The following is a 6,249-nucleotide window of genomic DNA, read 5'->3' on the forward strand; positions in this document are numbered from 1 at the left end:
GAAAACAAATTTGAGTCATTCGAAAATACAGATTTAACTCATTGTAAAATAGATTTAACTCATTGTAAAATAGATTTAACTCATTTTGGAAAACTAATTTTATTCATTTTAAAACACTTATTTCACTCGTGTTAAAAAACATATTTAAGTCATTTCAAAGAACTGGTTTCGCTCATTTCAAAAAGGTGATTTCATGCATTTCAAAAAACTAAATTCACTCATTTTGAAACACAGATCTCACTTATTCCGGAACACATATTTCACTCATTTACAAAAATAATTTCACTCATTTAAGAAAATATATTACGGTCTTGTAAAAGAAAAAAATTAACTCAATTTAAACACCGATTTAACTTATTTGAAAACACATATTTAATTCGTTTCAAAGAACTAGCTACACTAATTTTGTAAAACTGATTCACACATTTCAAAAAACTCATTTCACTATGTTAAAAAATGATTTCACTCATCTGAAACAATTATGTCACTCATTTCAGAAAAATAATTTCACTAAGTTGAGAAAATAGATTTCACTCATTTTCATATTTCTGTTCGAAATGGATTTCAGTTAGTGCAGGAAACAGATTTCACTCGTTTGGAAATTGATTTCACTCAAAGCAAAAAACTGATTTCAAATATTTCAAAAACTTATTTGACTCAATTCAAAAAATATCAATTCAAGAAACAATTTCAGTTATTTAGTAAAACAGATTTCACTCATTTTTAAAAAAGGGTATGAAATAATTAGTTTCACATGTTTTACATGACTAGTTTCAAAATTATGAAATAACAAGTTTCACGTATTCCACCCCAAAAATATGTCATGTGTATGAGAAACATATTTCACTCATTTTTAAAAATTGGTTTCACCCAATTCAAAGATCATATTTCACTATTTTAAGAAGGCTGGTTTCACTAATTTCAAACATTGAAATTTAAACTTGTTTGAATGTATTCAAGACTGATCTTGTTCTAAAGGCCTTGGCTCCAGGAGTTCAAATATATACAAAGTTTTGAAAATGAAATTTTTGTTTTGAAGATATGAACAATCTAAATAGTGAAAAGCCGAATAAAAGTGATGGATTTGGAGATGGAGAGAGGAGAGATAATGTGAGAGACATGGATGTCATAGTCTGTACCATGAGCAGTAAAAAGAGAGAAGGATATTGCATGCTTCCTTTGCATGTGCATGGTGGGTCCGGTCTGATGAAATGCGATGACTTAAATAGAGAAAAGAGGGGAATACAAATGTACAACTTTTGAGCTGGCAGCATGCTATTGGTGAGAGAACCACCGGCACTTACCGGAACGGGTAAAAACACTTTGCGCACTACTTCCTCTATTTCAAAATATATGACGTTTTGGCAGTTCAAATTTGGCTGCTCACTTATCTACTAAACAGGCTACAATTCCTCAGCCGGAGTGTTCCTGGTGCGGGCTTTTGTAAACTCATGTATCCAGTCCAGCATCACTCGTCTGCTTCTGTTCTTTCTGTTGAACATTCTCCACTTTCTTTGCGGAAAAAACGGTCTGAAAATGAAAAACTTGTTGTGCCGTGTGATCTTCAGCTAATCAATGATTTGCAACCACCGTTGTACTGATTACACACTGCCCTGAGGCAGACCATGATGTGGAGAGAAGTGTGTGGTTGCAAATTTGTAATGGACAGATTGTACAATGTTCCAACAATTTGTAGTCTTCTCCTTTAGATGATGTTTCGTTATTATGTCAAGTGGATCGAAACTCGTGTACATACCGTTTCACGGGTACTCCTGTAACCACCATCTGATTTTTCCTTAATTAACATGCATGTCCTGATCGTCTGCCGATGCACACGTAGCTTAAACACACAAGAAAACGCCAAGAACAGAGGCCTCAGTTGTTTCTATGTGGTCTGCAATCTGCATGATTCTAAACTGGCTGCATACGTGGAGGAAGTACCTGTAATGTAGAGTAGTACTATTCTCGCAAAAAAAATGTAGAGTAGTACTATATATGTATGATTGTTGATGGGACGGAAGATGATTGATTTTTAAAAGCCGAAGGAAATGCATCTCGTGAGCACGGGCAAGGGTGTAAGCAGCCGGTTGAGTAGTGGCTCCCTCCATCCACATGTGAACCAGTAGGGCCCAAGCTAGGTTGCCAATCACGGCTCCTCGTCCGCTTCTCCACCCGTCGATCATCTCCCTTCATTCTTCCGTCCTTCCTTTTGATCTCGAGTGGTACACCAAGAAGACGCTCCCTACCACTTAAGCTGCTAGCCTATAAATTCGCAAGCTCCCCAACGGCATTAACCACCAGACCAGAGTAGGGCCTTCGATCAGTAACCAGCTAGACCAGCAAGCAAGCGAGCCATGGCAGCGACCTCCTTCTCCTCCGACGCCGTCGCGGTCGCTTTCCTCTGCCTGCTCGCCGCCAATGGCTGCTGCGGCTGCCCTGGACCCGCACCTGCCCCCACACCTACACCTACACGTACCCCCGCTACCCCCAGCCCCATCCCCGTTACACCTCCACCTGCGCCAGCTCCCCCCAGCCCCGTCCCCGTTACACCTCCACCTGTGCCCGCTACTCCCAGCCCAGGCTCCGGCTCCGGCTCCGGCAGCACCAACAGCTCCTCCGGCGGCTGGCTAGACGCGAGGGCCACCTGGTATGGCGCACCCGATGGCGCCGGGCCGGACGACAATGGTGGCGCGTGTGGATTCAAGAACGTGAACCTGCCGCCGTTCAACGCCATGACGTCGTGCGGCAACGAACCGCTCTTCAAGGACGGCAAGGGATGCGGCTCCTGCTACCAGGTCAGAACCGGCATTGCAGCTGCTTCACACTGACAGTAGAGTGCTGATGGGTCTTTGATCGTCGCATTCCATTGTGTTTGCGTGCAGATAAGGTGCGTGGGCAAGGCTCACCCGGCGTGCTCCAGCGTCCCCGAGACGGTGATCATCACGGACATGAACTACTACCCCGTCGCCCGCTACCACTTCGACCTCAGCGGCACTGCCTTCGGCGCCATGGCCAAGGACGGCCGCAACGACGAGCTCCGCCACGCCGGCATCATTGACATGCAGTTCAAAGAGGGTGCCGTGCGAGTACACGGGGCTGTCCGTGACGTTCCACGTGGAGAAGGGTTCGAACCGGAATTACGTGGCGATCCTGGTGGAGTACGGGAATGGTGACGGCGACGTGGCGCAGGTGGACCTCATGGACGACGGCGAGCCGACGGGGCCCTGGGTTCCGATGAGGCATTCCTGGGGCTCCATCTGGCGCCTGGACACGCGCCGCTCGCTGCGGGGGCCCTTCTCGCTGCGGGTCACCAACGGGTCTGGCAGGTCGCTCGTCGCCGACCAGGTCATCCCCGCCAACTGGAAGCCAGACGCCGTGTATAGCTCCGCCGTCCAGTTCGATGATTGATTGATCACGTTCGCTCATCCGCATGGAAAGCATGCACGCCCATGCATGCATGCATGGATTATTGTGCCGAGACGTTGCTTGTGACGTCTGGTGTGTGTCCTCGTCGTGTGTTGGCTTCGTATTCTCTTTCTCGTCCCACATACATATGTGACAACTTTGGTTTGTGGGATCTGGAGGAGGCTGGTTTGTGTGCTAGAAATATCTATTTTTAATTTATACAAGTATGGAAGCACCTATCTCTCATGCAACTATTAATGTGTTTGCGGGATCTGGAGGAGGCGGTTCGTATATAAGCAAGCTCTCCCATCCATTTCCCGCATCTATAAATTGATGTTTGTAATTTCTACTGTATTACAGACAAATGTTGTATTTATGTCACTGGTGCATATGCCTACCAGTCCAAGTACATTCTCCTCTCGTTCGTTTTTTAGTTGCAACATCCTAGGTGTTGAATCTTATAATCTACTCTCTCCGTAAAGAAATATAACATCATTTAGATCACTAGAAGTACTAGATACAAATCATAGATGTTCTACCCTAGAATTGTCTGCGGCAGCCATCGTCATATAAAATTGATGAAATCACTAACTGAGGGGTACCTCTTGCAAAGGCTAGTCTTCTCTCCTTTGGTGGTGACGGGTGGCGCACTACATGTGCCACACTTGTCACAACCTGAAAGTTTTGTTTTTTTTCATAGATTTATTTTTAAAAATATTTTATCTCTTGAACCGTGCGCCTAAATCACCCGTTGGGTTTCTCACGTCAAGATCTTTAAAACCAGATCACATGTTGATAGGTTTAGACAAACTTTCTTTTCTGCAAAACTGAAAACCAAAATAAAGCCATAAGGAAAAAAAGGAAAAAAGAAAAAATGAGTAGAAAAAACGGAAACATAAACTGGAAACTGAAATAAAAAACACGGGAAACCGGAACCACGACTGTGCTTCACGCGGAAGCACATTTTGTGCTTCACTTTTTTGGAGGCACAGTTTTGTGTTTTACGCGGTGCACAATTGTGCATCACTTTTCGGGAGGCACAATTTGTGCTTGATGCGGACGCACAACTTGCTTCATACGATGCACAACTATGTTTTTCATCTTTTTTGGGTGGCACAACTTGTGCTTCGTGCAGACACATTGTTTTTCACTTTTCGAGAAGCACACTTTGTACTCACGTGGTGCACAACTCTGCTTTTCATTTTTTGTGAAGCACAATTTCTGTTTCATATGGTAAACAAAAAAACTAGGAAACCTAAAAGAACAAGCACAATCTAAAACTTTAAAAGAGACAAAAACTGCATATAAAAAACTTGTGCTACCACGGGGTGCGCCCAGCATGCGACACTAGACGGCGGTTGGACGAACCACTTCAGGGATGGCAGCCCACCAAACTGCCCGTTGGGAAGACCTCCCAAGCCCCCACCTCCCCTTGTTAGTTTCTTCCTAAAATTGATAAGTATGACATCACACAAGCAGTGGTTAAACTTCCCGGGGAGTAGCCAAGGCTAGCATCCCCTCCCTAGCCCATGGAAATTTCCTGATATATCCCGTTATATTTGGCATATATATATCTCAACTAAAATCAATATGAAATGCATTTGGTCCCCTCTCCTCCCGAACTCAGTTTGTTGAACAAGGTATATCCATGATTAGATCTTGATCCCATTCTCGTGACTCGTCATCAAGAACTTCAGAAAATATCGTCAACCCAATATTGTCTCTCCTAGTTAAAAATATTCTTGCTTTGACTGCTAGGTAGCAAGGATCATTTCACACGTTCATTTTCACCATCTCCAACATTCCACATATGTCTCTTGAAAGTATATATCCCAGCGCACAAACTTTGTCATGTATAGGAGCATTCCTTCTCTAACTCGCAGTTTAAGAGATAACCGGATGGAAAATACTTATCTCTCAATACTTGTGCCCATAAAGATTCAGGTTCAGATAGTAGCCTTCAACATTCCTTCAGAAACATTGCAAGGTTAAAAAAATCCCTCTTTAAATCACATGCCACCTTGTTCCATGGGAACGCACATCGTCCACCATACAAACCAGTGCATATATTTGTTTTTGTTGGCCATCATCTTCCCAGAATCGGGACACTGGAAAGATTAGCTCTTTGCACATCGCCCTAGGTGTCCTAAAGAATTGTATTAGTCGTTATTGCTTGAATGAATGCTTTTAGCAAAACTTGTTTTCCACCAAAAGATATAATTTCTCCGTCAACTAATGTGTCTTACACATGTTGTCAATAAGGTGATGGAAACAATCTGATCTATCCACCCCAAAAATAGGTGCTAGACCTAGGGATTTATTTGTTATAACTTTACTCAAAATACAAAGGATAGAATACACCTCCATTCTGGTCTCCATTGACGTACATGGGCTGAATTTTTTTTACTGGACTTGGCTACACTCACCAACTACGTAGTGGTAACTCAGAGCCTGGCGAAGGCCGTTATTGGAGTTGTTTTCTTTCATCGGAATAAAGGGCATATGGGGTATTTCTAGAGATCTTCACACCTTGCAAGTTGCTAGATTCCTCCTTATTTGCTATTAAGCTAGTAAGACCTCCAACCAACTCATAAAAGAGGAGGCAGGGTGAAAGAGGGTCCCCTTAACAGTGGCCCTTTGTAGGAATGATACAATTGGTAAGGGAATTGTATAAGCGGGCCTTATACTTTTAGGATGATACGCCTGCCATGATGATCTGTACCCACTCCAAAGAAAAACCAAGTTGAACCATAGTCAGTTCAAGAATTTCCATACAACTCTAGTATACACTTTGCGCATGTCAATCTTGATCACGCCAGTGCCATATCTTCCCTCCCTTTTATT

At 43.3% G+C, this 6,249-nt stretch overlaps 1 pseudogene; it reads left to right on the forward strand.

The window, feature by feature from the left end:
- The first annotated feature begins 2,301 nt into the window (after nucleotides 1–2,301).
- Nucleotides 2,302–3,819, forward strand: LOC125546073 (annotated as a pseudogene).
- The last annotated feature ends 2,430 nt before the right edge of the window (nucleotides 3,820–6,249 follow it).

Source organism: Triticum urartu, chromosome 3 (assembly GCF_003073215.2).
Source record: "Triticum urartu cultivar G1812 chromosome 3, Tu2.1, whole genome shotgun sequence".
Classification (NCBI taxonomy): domain Eukaryota; kingdom Viridiplantae; phylum Streptophyta; class Magnoliopsida; order Poales; family Poaceae; genus Triticum; species Triticum urartu.